Source organism: Macaca mulatta, chromosome 7 (genome assembly GCF_049350105.2).
Source record: "Macaca mulatta isolate MMU2019108-1 chromosome 7, T2T-MMU8v2.0, whole genome shotgun sequence".
Lineage (NCBI taxonomy): Eukaryota > Metazoa > Chordata > Mammalia > Primates > Cercopithecidae > Macaca > Macaca mulatta.
Window position 1 is genome coordinate 88270033 of NC_133412.1, and position 15746 is coordinate 88285778.

A 15746-nucleotide genomic window follows, 5' to 3' on the forward strand; every position below is an offset into this window, starting at 1 on the left:
AAGCATCACATTACTAGACTTCAAACTAGATTACAAGGTTACAGTAACCAAATCATCATGGTACTGGTACCAAAACAGACACATAGATCAATGGAACCGAATACAGAGTCCAGAAATCATGCTGCACACCTACAACCAACAGATCTTCGACAAACTTGACAAAAATAAGCAATGGGGAAGGGGCCAACCGTTCAATGAATGGTGCTGGGATAACTGTCTAACCATATGCAGAAGATTGAAACTGGACCCCTTCGTTACATCATATACCAAAATCAACTCAAGATGGATTAAAGACTGAAACGTAATATCACAAACTATAAAAACCATGGAAGATAACCTAGGCAATACCATTCTGGACATAGGACCTGACAAAGATTTTGTGATAAAGATGCCAAAAGTAACTGCAAAAAATAAATTAATAAACAAATGGGACTTAATTAAACTAAAGAGCTTCTGCACAGCAAATAAATTGTCAACAGAGTAAACAGGCAACCTACAGAACGGGAGAAAATATTTGCAAACTATGCATCTGACAAAGGTCTAATATGTTTTCAGAATCTGTAAGGAGCTTAAACAAATTTACAAGCAAAAACAACACTGAAAAAGTGGGCAAAGGACATGAACAGACACTTCAGAAGAAGACATACACATGAAATACACAACAAACATATGAAAAAATGCCCAACATCACTAATCATCAGATAAATGTAATTCAAAACCACAAAGAGATACTGTCTCATGCCAGTGAGAATGGCTATTACTAAAAAGTCAAAAAATATTCTGCACCAGAAGGTAACGAGAAGCTAAGTACAATGCTGTCAATATAAGCATATAAAGCTGCACCATTGAAAACTACTTCATGAACTACTGCCACACCACATATGAAAATAGTGCTCCATTTGAAGCCTCTCTTTTATTAATTGTCCTCTATTTATCAGAGATGTTTTAGTGAACCTAGAAATTCATTTATACTAATGTCTTAAGGACTGAATGTAAATGATTATTTTTGCAATTATTGGAGGATATTCAGAAAGTCAGTTCCAATGTGTCTTGCAGTCTGAATCTGGCTAGTGGTGCCAGTGAGCATGTCTTGTATGTACTGGATGTATCAGAGATTACTTAATTTAATCTTCAAAACACACTGTTCAGATGAGGAATCAAAGGTTCAAACAGGCTAAGTAACTCACCACTGGTCACATCAGTAATAAATGATAGAGTCAGTCTTTCCACCCACACCTAGAGGAGCAGTCCTCTCTTCAAGGCTGGCTGAGAAGCCCTTCTCTGAGTTTTAGCTAGCTCTCAGAGACCCTCTTTGCCAACCCCAAAGCCAAGAGGTTAAGTAAAGCTTGCATTTGGGGTCCTGTTGGAGTCTGACTTCCAAAAAGCAGCTATTGGCTCTCCCTGACTAAAAGCTTCTCATTTTCTAAGATCAGCTTATTTGGGTTTCATTGCAAAGATCAGCTGGGGCTAAAACAGGCAAGCTCATGCTCCACAAAAAAAATACAATCAGATTATTTAGGAAACTCAAGAAATAAGAAGAGGAGCCACATTTAACAGAGAACAATTAGCAATAACATTTGAGAAGGTCTTTGACCTGAATTTCCTAATATATCCGGACAGAACTTGGTGACTCATGACTCAGAATCATTTTCTTTGGAAAAGTAGTTCAGATTTTTTCCAGAAACATTTACTTGTTCTTTTTTTTTTTTTTTTTTTTTTTAGATGGAGTCTGGCTCTGTTGCCCAGGCTGGAGTGCAGTGGCTCATCTCGGCTCACTGCAAGCTCCGCCTCCTGAGTTCACACCATTCTCCTGCCTCAGCCTCTTGAGTAGTTGGGACTACAGGCGCCCGCCACCATGCCCGGCTAATTTTTTGTATTTTTAGTAGAGACGGGGTTTCACCATGTTAGCCAGGATGGTCTCGATCTCCTGACCTCGTGATCCGCTCGCCTCAGCCTCCTAAAGTGCTGGGATTACAGGCGTGAGCCACCGCGCCCGGCCATTTTTTTTTCTTTTTTTATGTACTCCAAAACACATAGTTCGAGTTAATTTTAAATGTCAATATCAACTTTCCTTTGGATCTGTGGGAAAACTCCATATAACACAGAACAATAGAATGTGCTTTCTTCTCAGGATCATGGAAAGGCTTTTCTCATCAGCTTCTACATGACACACATCACAGAAAAGACATCCAACCCACTGACTCACTAGGGCTCCTTAAGCGTCAGTAGATAGCTGCCTCTTTCTTTTTATTTTTGAAAATTCTATTGTGAAATATTTCTGACATACAGAAATATGGAGGAAATAATATTATAAATGCAGGGATACTTGTCTCCAAACTTAAGAAATAAAACAGTACAAATACACTAAAGGTGCTATTTTTTTTCCATCCCATCTCCCTCGGCAAAGTCCAACATATCTATACATGTCTTTATACTTTTACCACATTTGTCTGTATATCTAAGCAATATTGAGTATTATTTTTGTACAACTCAAACGTTACATAAACAGTATATCAATGACATTGTTCACAGGTATTCTTCTAAAATTTTTTTCATTTGACAATATGCATGCAAAAATTATCTATGTTGATGTTCATTTATTTTCACTGTAGTATAGTAGTATAATACACAAATATACTTCAATTTACTTCATCATTCTCTTGTTAATATTCATTAATTTATGTGTTAGTCCATTTTCATGCTGCTATAAAGAACTGTCCTAGACTGGGTAATTTATAAAGAAAAGAGGTTTGATTGACTCACAGTTCAGCAGTGCTGGGGAGGCCTCAGGAAACTTACAATCATGGCAGAAGGCAAAGGGGAAGCAAGGCACCTTTTTCACAAGGCAGCAGGAAGGAGAATGAATGCAGGAGGAAATACCTAACACTTATAAAACCATCAGATCTCATGAAAACTCACTCACTATCATGAGAACAGCATGGAGGATAGTTCCACGGTCTTATGGGAGTATGGGGGGTGGTTCTCTTATTTTATACTGGGAGAGCTAGAGGAAATATCCAAAAGAAAGTTGGGCATTGAACTATAGTCCTCCAAGTGTTAAACATTTACAAACTGTCTTTATTCATTTAGTGTTACTATAAACAAATACTTGAGGCTGGGTAATTTATAAGGAAAAGAGCATTATTCACCTCATGATTATGCTGACTCGAAAGTTCAAATATGGGCATCTAGTGAGAGCATCAGACTGCTTCCACTCACAATGGAGGGTAAAAGGGAACCATCTGTGCAGAGATCTCAAGGCATGTGAGGAAACAAGAGAAAGACAGGGGAGGTGGCAGGGCGGGGAGGTGCCAGGTTCCTTTCAACAACCAGCTCTTGTGGGAACTAATAGAATGAGAACTCACTTACCACCATGGAAATGGCACCAAGCTGTTCATGAAGGATCCACCCCCAAGAGCTAAATGCCTCTCATTAGGCCTCACCTCCAACACTGATGATCAAATTTCAACCTAAGATTTGGAGGGGACAAACATCCAAACCATGGCACCAACATACTACTGCATGGACTGGTATAAGGCACAAAGCTTCCAGAGAGGCCTGACTCCTCACTCACCACTCTGCTACATTTTTCTTCCAGAGAGGTGGGTGTGTTCATGCAGAGCACACGTAACTTAAGGATTAGACACTGACCTTCTCTCCACAGGCTGGGTAGTTTACTTGAGCATCTGCAACAACAATTTGTGGATACCACTGAAAATTCAGAAGTAAGAGGTTACAGAGCTCACTTCCGATACTGGCTCCTACTTGACACCTAGGGATGGGACTACAATGATTAAAAATCAAGGGAGCACTCCTGTGCCAACGTCAGGAACAAAGCAAAGCTTCCTCTCTGCCTTCCTACCCGAGGCTTCTTTCCCAGAACTCACCAGTGGTTCTGGGCTGCTCTGGCTCAGGCACATTTAGTCATCCTTTGGGATTGATACGGGAGCTTCTTGGGCGTATTTTTGTGTCATGGAGTGAGGGGTTAATAGACCCCCCCGGGACTCTACAATCAAGTTCCTTTATCTCTTCTTCTCAATTTCTTCATTTAAAAAAAATTTCAGTATGTATTTCCAGGACTTTCAATCCCCCTACCCCTGTTAAAGGTCTTGACCTCCTACATGATGTGTTTTTAAACTTACCCAGATCTGCTGTTAATTTGGCTCCTGAGAATTGTGCTATGTTTTCCCCTGGGGCTCTCTCCAGTCTCACTTCTTAACTCTCCTCAAGTTCCCTTTACCACCAACCCTAATAGAAAAGAAGGGATGGGACAGGCCATCCTCTGGGGACACCAGAATAAGAAACTTCAAACCACAAATGATCAAAGACAACTCACTCTGCAAACGTCTGGACAGACACAAGAAGGAACAAGAATAAAACTACCACTTATCCATTAGCATGCATTTTTTATGATTAAGATGTTTATCATAGCAATAAAATTAAAACAAAATGAAAAATGAACCAACCAAGTGTTCAATAAAAAGGGATGGGTTAAGTAAATCCCGATACATAATTACATTGTAATGCTATATACCACTCAAAGCTATGACATGGAAGAATATTTAATGGCACAGAACAATATTCATGATGTATTGCTAAACAGAAAAAAAAAGTTTACAATATGAGTCCTACACACACATGCAGGAACATGCACATGTGCAAACATGCATGCACACACACAAGTATGCACATGTGCAGACACATGCATACATAAGTAGTTATGTAGTTATAATATACATAAAGAAAACAAAAGACTGGTAAGAGCCACACATCAAAATGTCAAGTGTATATCATTACATATGATTTTTCCTAATTTTACTTGGATTTTTAATGATCAGATCACATACCATTTTCTTGTTTTTTTGGGGGGGGGATTTCTCTTTTTTTTTTAACCTTTGAGTTATGAACTATGGTGACATATACCAGTTTTGTTTTGTTTTGTTTTTTTCCCAAGATAGTCTCGCTCTGCCACCCAGACTGGAGTGCAGTGGCCCGATCTCGGCTCACTGTAACCTCTGCCTCCCAGGCTCAAGTAGTTCTCCTGCCTCGCCCTCTGGAGTAGCTGGGACTACAGGTGCAGGCCACCACACCTGGCAAACTTTTTATTTTTTGTAGTCAGGGTTTTGCCATTTTGACCAGGCTAGTCTCGAATTGTTGAGTTTAGGTGATCTGCCCACTTCAGCCTCCCAAAGTGCTGGGATTATAGGCATAAGCCACCTCGCCAGGCACCTGACATATACCACTTTTAAAGGTGATTTGTTTAAAAAAATGAACCTTCAGAGCTGCTCATCCCCCTACTTCCTTGCCTCTCTGAAAAATCTCTTGTGCTTTGAATCTCTGAGCTAAATGATCTTGTCCACCCCTGGGTCATTGCTAAAGGACAGTGACCTCATTATCAATCGCAAAAATCAAGGCACAAACTGCCAGCAGACTGTGCTTTGAGCTCAGAGCTTCCGCATGGTTCCCTCTGTGTGAACACAAGCTATATAACTTCATGTCGGGTCAAGAGAAGCCCACTTTCTTTACTCAGATTTCTTTACTGGAAATCTATGCATGATTTCCAGTTACCTTGCAAGATGGTGCAAAGCTGACTGCTTGGGCAGGCCTAGGCCAGGTGAGGACAGAGAACCTTTAGTCCAAATCACATTGTTTACCTCTGATTCACATGCAATAAAGCCTACTGATCATGCAGAAATGAGTAGTTCCATTACAAGAATTTACTAGTTAAAACCTAATCTATCTTTAATTCTAAATTTAATTTCAAATTTTAAAAAATTCAAGAGAAATCTTTTAAAAGTTATTTTACACTTTCTTGCCTTGGTAAGCAAATTAAATCTAGTGCATTTATTTTGATGAATACAAATGATAATTAATTCTCTACTCTAAGGGATGCTAACGTGGTGTACAATCTTATAACATGCAGGCCAAAGCACCTTGCCTTTTGTGTCTTTTCTGCATTCATCTCCTCCTTCACTCTTAAGAAGACATTTCATGGCCGGGCGCAGTGGCTCACGCCTGTAATCCCAGCACTTTGGGAGGCCGAGGCGGGCGGATCACAAGGTCAGGAGATCGAGACCACGGTGAAACCCCGTCTCTACTAAAAATACAAAAAAATTAGCCGGGCGCGGTGGCAGGCGCCTGTAGACCCAGCTACTCAGGAGGCTGAGGCAGGAGAATGGCATGAACCCGGGAGGCGGAGCTTGCAGTGAGCCGAGATCGCGCCACTGCACTCCAGCCTGGGCGACAGAGCGAGACTCCGTCTCAAAAAAAAAAAAAAGAAGACATTTCATGTTCTGTTTCAGTCAGATGGAGCTGCTATGACAAGATACCATAGGCCAGGCAGATTAAACAACAGAAATTTTTTTCTAGAAATTCAGGGGTTCTAGGAAGTCCGAGGTCAACGTATGGATATATCTAGTGCCTTTTGAGTGATCGCTAGTGGAGACAGTGAGCTTTACTCTTTCTCTTCTTATAAAGACACTGATCTCGCCGGGCGCGGTGGCTCAAGCCTGTAATCCCAGCACTTTGGGAGGCCGAGACGGGCGGATCACGAGGTCAGGAGATCGAGACCATCCTGGCTGACACGGTGAAACCCCGTCTCTACTAAAAAATACAAAAAAACTAGCCGGGCGAGGTGGCGGGCGCCTGTAGTCCCAGCTACTCGGGAGGCTGAGGCAGGAGAATGGCGTGAACCCGGGAGGCGGAGCTTGCAGTGAGCCAAGATCACGCCACTGCACTCTAGCCTGGGCGGCAGAGCGAGACTCTGTCTCAAAAAAAAAAAAAAAAAAAAAAAGGCACTGATCTCATTATGGTGGCTCCAGCCTCACAAACTCATCCAAACCTAATCACCTTCTAAAGGACCCGCCTCTTCTTACCATTCCATTGCAGAGTAGAGCTTCATCATATGCATTTTGGGGGAACACAAGCATACAGCCTATAACACTATCTACAGAGGGAAGGTGTTAATTTCTTACCTCCTTTATAATTCTCCACTTTTGATATTATCTTAATTGTGACAACAGAGAAACAACTCCTTAATATTGTTTTAATGTATAAGTAAATAAGTTCTGAATAAAGCTTTAAGGTTTTGCTTGTTAATGTTTTCACCTATGGGTTTTTGTCCATACGTTCAATCTGGTTTGATCAGAATTTTTTTTTTTTATTTACTGGTTTTTGTTCATTCTCTAGCTAGTTAAAGTAGAGGATAAATGATCTTCACACACGAAGTGTCCACCTATCTTTTAAATGGACTTTACTGTTGTTTTGCTTTTATTTTTCATCTTTCCTTAAATAAAATAAATGTTCTTCAATGGGAAAATCCGCGTCGTATATTTGGTCCTCTACTATTCTGAACACAGAGCAGATGCTTGATAAACACTGTGTAACTGGCAATTCATAGATCTCAAAGACTCTTAATAACTGCGTAGGCCAGACGTGCAGCCATGAAATAATACATCAAAGGCACAAGTGTGAATAACAGTATGATGAAAAATTAAATTTCTACGAGAAACTAGAATTCCCAAAACAGTGTTTTTTAATCTGTTTGCTTGGGGACTCCCTACCAAAGAACGCTAAAAACTACACACTGAGTGGTACATTTATAATTTGACTTCTAAAATGTGTCATGGTTAAGTTTACAAAGTTACAGAGCATATGTTTTTTGGTACATTGTAACTATTGACTTTTATAAATAAAGCTGATCCTTCATTTTAAATATATCTAGCAGAATCTAGCTACCATGGTGATTAATCTTTCCATCACCCATTTTAAAAATCTACAAACAAGTTCCTCTTTTAATAGACAGAAATTTCACTTTTTCTTCTTGAACTTTTATTTGTATTCCATTCACTTTGCATAATTTTATTTCTCTAGGTTTACTTATTACAGTTATTGATAGTATACAATATATATTCTTCATCAAATTGTATTGAAATGCACATTTAATGAGATAAAGGTTTTAAATTATTTTTTACATATTGCTAAAATGTGATAGAATTAGCTTTCAGGGACCAGGCGCAGTGGCTCGTGCCTTTAATCCCTGCGCTTTAGCAGGCCGAGGCGGGTAGATCACTTGAGGCCAGGAGTTTGAGATCAGCCTGGCCAACTTGGTGAAAACCTGTTCCTACTAAAAATGCAAAGATTAGCCAGGTGTGGTGGTGCACACCTGTAATCCCAGCTACTTGGGAGGCTGAGACAGGAGAATCGCTTGAGCCCAGGAGGCAGAGGTTGCAGTGAGCCAGGATCATGACACTGCATTCTAGCCTGGGTGACAGAGTGAGATTCCATTTAAAAAAAAAAAGAATTAGCTGTTAGTACTATTTTTTACTTTGATAGAACTACCTACTGAGTAAATGTTGTTCACATATGTAAGTAAATAGGAATGAAACGAGTAATTTTATAGCAGTGTCACTCTTTTTTTTTTTTTTTTTTTTTTTGAGATAGAGTCTTGCTCTGTCACCAGGCTGGAGTATAGTGGTGCAATCTCGGCTTCAAACTATATGCCACAAATCATGTAGTAATCCATTTTCAAAAATGTTTTAATGATCTACCAGCTCTCAATTCAATGAGATCCTTCTGCATTGTTGAGATCAGGGAACTAGACTTAAACTACTTGCAAAATGATGTGTTACCCAGACATTCACCTGTCAACACTGATAGTTTACAGTTGTCCTTGCTTGGTGCCCCTGAAGGTCTGTCATACTGGATCCGTGCAGCATGGTAAGATTCTACATGGATGACGGGTGGACAATCTCCTGTAATGTGGGAGAAGGGTGATTTTGAAGGGGGAGGTAGAAGAGCAGCAGAAAACACATTCACGGGCAGGTCACCTTGTGAATGGTGCAAAGTTGAATTTTTTTTTTTTTTTTTTTTTTTTTTTAGAGAGAGAGATAGGGTCTTGCTTTGTCACCCAGGCTGGTGTGCAGTGGTGCAATCATACCTTACTATAATCTTGAATTCTCAGACTCAAGAGATCTTCCTGCCTCAGGCGTCCCAGAAGCTGGGACTACAGGTGCATGCCACCACCTCTGGCTAATTTTTTTTTTTTTTTAGACATGGGAACTTGCTATGTTGCCATCATAGGCTAGTCTCAAACTCCTAGCCTCAAGCGATCTTCCTGCCTCAGCCTCCTAAAGTGCTGGGATTACAGACATGTACCACTGCTCCTGGCTAGTTGATGTGTTTGTTGTTGTTGTTGTTGTTTTTAATTGATACCTACTCCCTTTGAAAGTTCAGGTATAGTCCCAGAAGGATGATCAATGAGGTAGAAACCTTGAAGAAAGCTTCGGGAAGGAGTCTTGAGCTGAGCCTAGTGACAGATGAGATTTAGATAAGCAGAGAAGAATTGGGAGGATTATCCACCTGAGAGGCACAGAAGGAGCAAAGGCCTTGACTGTAGTGTCCTAATGGAAGATGCCTGAAGAGAGTAGCCTAGAAATACCCACCACTAAACCCTTGGTTGACTAACTCTCATCACAGAGTCTACAGAGATAAACAATATGAACATGACTCTAGATCAGAGATTTAAAAAAAAAAAAACAAAACAAAACTCAAATGCTTATAGGAGGCAGGCAGGTCACAAAAAGCAGAGCAGCTACTGGGAGTATGTCATAGTGCAAAGTGTGCACCGAAGGAAGTTGTCCCAACCAAGTGGTCAGCCTCTGCTCAGCAATAGTGGAAAGATGGATGCAGCATTGCAGGTGTTTCTATGTTTTCAAGAGAAGTGGAAATCTGGACTGGAATGTGAATCTTCCACAATGGCAAGACACAACATATTTCTGCCCTGTATCTGTCCCGTGAACTTCACTTTGGTACCTCTGCTCTGAACTCTAAATTTTAGCCACAGATCAAGCCAGAATATCAGAAAGCATCAAAGCTGAATTATTTGAATTATTTTGCCCTGTATAAGGGGAGATGCCAAGAACAAAATAGATGGTCAATCCATATTTGGCAGCTGAATGGAAGTCTACCTTTAGAAGGCCCTCCTTGACTTCCTTCTAATTCAGAGGTGGCTTGAGACTCATTATGCTGAAGAGTAGAGTCTAAAGTTGCAGCACCAAGTGTCTTTTGCCTGCAGCTGGTTCCATTTTCTTCTCCTTTAGACTAGCAGGAAGAACAGCTGCAAATACACCCACCTTCAGCTCTTCTGTAGGAGTTTGTTCTCTGCAGTTCCTATACTAACATTTCCGTAGAGCTACATGTTTTCTTCTTACTGTTATTTGCCCCTGCCTTGGATTTCCTCATGTATTTGTTTTATCCCGATGTGCACTGTGTATTTTGCAAGGCTGCTTGAATCTTTTTTGGAATGACAGGGTATAAATAAATAAAAGCGCTATCTCTGGAGCCCATCTCTTCTCCTACCAGAATTTTCAGGCCCTGGGCCTATGGGGATGCCACTTAATAAATTACTGATTGCATGTATCCTGAAGGTAATGGAGCTTCCAAAGGTGCAGAACAAACCACGAGAGAGTTGTTTAAGCACTAGGAAAATCTGGCCCGATACATTATTCCAGATCTATATTTATGTTCATGGCTTGCAAAGCACCCCAGGGCCTTTTGGGATAAAAGAAACTGCATGAATCTAAGAAAATATTATTATATAGATTTATTTGGGGTTGCTAAAGAGTGTGAGGCCCTCTGGAGAACCACAGGAGGAGAATGAATTATTTTCTGCAATTTCCAACACTTGTCTTTTTAAGAGTCTCTCACTGAACCCCTGGTGCCCACCCTAATAGTTCCAGCTAATCTTGTTGCTATAGTTACAACAATTAATTATATGCTTAACTAGCCTTACTAGTACATTGCAGCAATTCAATTAAAATCTGATTTTATTCTTCCTTACTTTCAGGTTTTTTTCAGCCTCCAGCTCTGAAAATTGCCTATAATATGGATTGAAAGAGTCCTCGAGGCTGTTCAGTCCATTTCCCAGTGACATCTTTGGCTAGAACTTGATGGAACAGGGCACTGTTGTCCTGACATAGACCTTGCTACAAGAGCCAAGACATTTGGGAGCTTGAACTCAACAGTGGAGCAAATCATAAAATAATATCCGACGAGTTTAAGGCTGCTATGAAGAGATTTTTCCCCCTTCTTAATTTGAATAATGTATTTAAATTGGAATGGAGATACACAGGATTCCTAAATTAGTGGTTGTGCCCAACCACTGGTTTGACATCTAGAGACACTTCCAGTGGCCCCAGCAGCTGTGACATATGGTGGGGAGCACCTCTCCTGGGCAGCCCTGGAGACCAAATGGAGACTTAAGAGGCAGCAAGATCAATGTAAGCTCCAAAGTTCATGGAGATTGTTGGTCTCCAGGTATCTGATGGAAACACATTGATTGGAAAAGCTGGATTACTGCCTCTTCTGCTCACTACCAGTGTCAGACTAAAAGCCCAACACCTTCATTTACTAGGAGACAAACACAGCTTGAGAGAAGTCTTGTTCAATTGTGCATGCTTTCAAGGACAGAGCTGGTGGTAAAACCCATTCAGGTAAACCTCTAGAGGTTGCAGTTTTTTTCTTCCTTTCTTTTTTTTTAATCTCAAAAGACATTCTGTCAATGTAACTGACACTATGGTTTTCTGATATGGCTCCATATTTTTAATTGTTCCCCTTCCTTTCTTAGCCCCTAATAATGACAGATAAAACTGATGAATTTCTATGTACCAGGTACTGTGCTGAGGGATTTCCCATGTTATCTGATTTCGCAGATATGGAAACTGAGGACTGAGAACCTAAGGACACAGAGCTAGTAGCAGGATAACTGCCACACTCTGACCTGCCTGGCTCCCATCTGAGTTCTGAGTGTTTATTCTCTCAGCAACTCCTAATGCCTTTTCTATGCTGACCCGCTTTCGTGGATGCCCTCATTACTCTGGTGCTTCAGTTTTCAACTCTGGAGGGGTCCCCCATCTCCAGCCCTGACCCTCCTTCACCGGACTGCAATACATCCTTTGTCTTCCTGTTGTCTCTTCAAACTCACTGTGTTACAAACAGAACTTGAATTCCCCTCCCTAACTCCCCAACATCCATCCTCTTTACTGCCCTACGTCTGTTATGTGACCCACTGTTCTTCCCGTTATAGGACCCTGAAACCTAAGAGTTCTCTTCCATCTTCAACTCTTCATCTGCTCCTAGGTCCAAAGGAGCACACTGGCACATGGAAGAGGGCTGGTTTTAATCCCTTTGCCATGAGCCAGAGTGTGGGTTTGGCAAGAAATGACAACACACTTGCCAGCTTTCTACACTGCTGTGGTTTTCCCGTGTCATGCATTCCCTTCCATCCCTCCTGGGGGTTCAGGGTTTTTGTGCCATCCTGCAGGGCAGGTATGCAAAGGGGACATCCATCTGTCCTTCCTGGATGCTGGCCTTCTTCTCTGGACCATTACTGCATCCCAGTCCCTCAATCAAACATGACCTTCCTATGACTACACAGGGACAAGGCAACCACAAATGTCTTTTGGAGCTGTATCTTGTTCCAAGTACAAAGTCAGCACATGGTAGGCATTTCAATTCTAAATTCAAATTTGCTTCTTTAGAATTTTTTTTTTCAGCAAACATACCCCAATTGAAAGGAATGATTCCAAAATACAGGCCAGGCATGGTGGCTCATGCCCATAATCCCAATACTTTGGGAGGCTAAGGTGAGCAGATCACCTGAGGTCAGGCGTTCAAGACCAGCCTGACCAACATGGCAAAACCCCATCTCTACTAAAAATACAAAAATTAGCCAGGGGTGGTGCCAGGCAACTGTAATTCCAGCTACTAGGTAAACTGAGGCAGGAGACCCTCTTGAACGCGGGAGGCAGAGGTTGCAGTGAGCCAAGATCTCACCACTGCACTCCAGCCTGGGCAACAGAGCAAGCCTGCATCTCCAAAAACTAAACTAAACTAAACTAAAACAAAATAAAATAAAAATGTGAGTGTGCCCGTGTGTGTGTGTGCAGATAGATGAGAGTGGGAAGAATATTTACAGACACAGACATAGAAAGGGGATTGTGCTTCATGTAGTATTTGGATTTTCCCAGTCCCAGGCACAATGTAATTTAAAAGAGATTGAGTGTTTTATATCTGCAAGGCACTGTGTTAGGTGCAAATATTATGTATCCCCTAAATAAATATTCATCAATGAGTAAATGAATGGGCGAATGAGAGAATGGATGTATCTATTTATTTATTCATGTATTTATTCATCGTGGAGACCACATTGGGCTCTGAGAACAAAGTGATATTTTCATTATTCATGCATTCCACTAATGTTTCACACATGTCTTGTATGTGCCAGTCACCATGCCAGACCCTGAGAATATAAAGATGAACAATATTATGTATACTAAATCGCTAGGGAAGGAGGTCAAGTCCAGTGAAGGGGGCTGGGAGGTGGAGGCCAATGACAGTGACCCCACTGGGGCCTGAGCCTTCCCAGAACTCTGCTGGCTCTGCCTGATGCAGGAAAGGCCCGAGGATACTGCAGCTGAGAGACGCTTCCCTCAGGGTTCCTCTTGGAGCCAGCTGACCCCATGTGGCCTGCCACTTGATCCATCTATGAAACTATGACCCCGATTTTATGAACACCACAGCCCCCACAGTTCAGTAACAAAGAGACACATCCATGAGCCAACAGAGAATCCTAATCTATCCCACTTAATCCACGGAGGTGGTAAAAACAGCCCATCACCACCCAGGCTTCCCTGGCACCCAGCTGGCTGTCACTGGGAAAGGCAGTGAAAGGATTTGCCTGGGTAAACTCAATGATGCTGGTCACGTCACAGCGCTGTCCTCAGCCACTGCAGATGCTGCAAGGGGGCTGGAGTCCCGCATTTAGCTTTCATTAATCGATGCTCATTAGGGAACAGACTTAATCTAACCAACTCCACTAAAGGAAAATAAAATATGAAGAATATCCCGGGAACAGCTATCCCTTACACAATCACCATGGAAACACTGCCATCACAGGGGCTGTCTAGGCCAAAGCTGTGCAGAAAAGAGGGTGCTTGTGGTGTGATTGTGCCCTCACCCTCCAGGGCACAGCAGCCTGGGGACATGAATAGAGTCACAGGCAAATTATAGTATTCTCCTGCCTCTGTCCCAGCTGCTGCTAGAAAACTTGGTGCACCTTCACATACCTACCCAGCCAACTCTCAGGATGCTCAGGAGTGTCTCAGCCGAGATGAACTCATCCCTAGACCTTTTCACAGTCATTGCTGGGATGAGCCCTATGCTAGCACCTCCCAAAGACACCAAGCAAACCAGATGCAGAGATGTCCTTCTGGCAGCAGGCTCGGCTGTTGTCTTGTGGTCCAGAATGTTCCTTGGGCTAACACTGAATCCAAGTTAGAAACTGGCCCTGTAGCCCATCTGTTCTCCTCTCTCTGGGGCAGTAGCCATAATCCAAGTTCCTACTTGATATCAGCATCTTAGAAACAGGGTAAGCCCCTTCCTTCAGCCTTTTCTGCCATCATACATCCACAGTCCCCTACTCTCACCCCCAGATGCTGAGGGATGCTCCCCAGCTAACCCCCTTCTCCCTGCCCATCTACCCTAAATCTTGAATCAAGCGTCCTTGAGTCCATCTGCCTGTGCCTCTCTGCTTTTGCTTCTCTATTGCGAACTCTTTCTAGAAGAACCCCTAGTTTTTCACATACATAAGCCTCTGAGAGGTCTTCCCCTCCTTTTCCACACCTGCTGAATCCCTGGGTGAACACATTTGGGTAACTTTTGGCTTAAAGACAATTTATTCAAGCAAAGCCATGCAACTGGGTGACTTTTAGGAACTTCCATTGGTTTGCTCAATTTTTTACTGCCTGAGCTTTACAGAAGTCTTGGCCCCTTCACAAAGACATGGGTTGGAGGCTGGTGCCGGATTGAATGAAAGATACTGCTATGGACTAAGTTGTGTCCTCTCACAAAAGTTATAAGTTAAAGTAAGTTAAAGTCTAATCCCATTATCACTGTATTTGAGGTAAAGAAGTAATTAAGATTGAAGGAGGTCATAAGGGTGGAGCCCAAATGTGACAGGATTCATGTTTTTATAAGAGGAGGGAAACATCAGAGAGCACACTTTCCCTCTCCACCATGTGAGGATATAGCAAAAAGATTGCTGTCTATGAGCCAGGTAGAGAGCCCTCACCAGAAACCAAGTCAGCTGGAACCTTGACCTTGGACTTCCCAGCCTCCAGAACCATGAGCCAGGTAAAGACCTCTCACCAGAAACCAAGTTAGCTGGAACCTTGATCTTGGACTTCCCAGCCTCCAGAACCATGAAAACATAAATGCCTGTCATTTAAGACCCTTAGTCAAAGGTATTTTGTTATGGTGGCCCAAGCAGACTGAGGCATGTATAAACGGCTGCTCAGACAGTAGGCAATGTTTATGGACCATCTGGAAGGCAACTTGCTGTCTAGGTACAGCCACTTGCACTGTTTATTTAATCCTCACAGCATCTTCCAAGACCTGCACTGATATCCTCAGTCTACCCAGAGAACCCAGGGCCCATGAGGTTTAGCTGTTGGCCCAAGTGGCAGGGCTGGTGTCCAGACTTAGGTCTAGAGGATTCCAAATGCTGGAGTGAGGGGAAGGGAGAGAAAATGTTGGAAAAAGGTTCACAGTCTCACAGAAAGGGTCTGGCATGGTTCACTATCCATTTGCTCATTGCCCTTGTTCCCTGGGGTGGTCCTGGAGATTGAGTGTTCTCATTGCCAGACCCAGAAGGTAGTGGAGAATTAGGTTTGGCATTATTTCCAGAT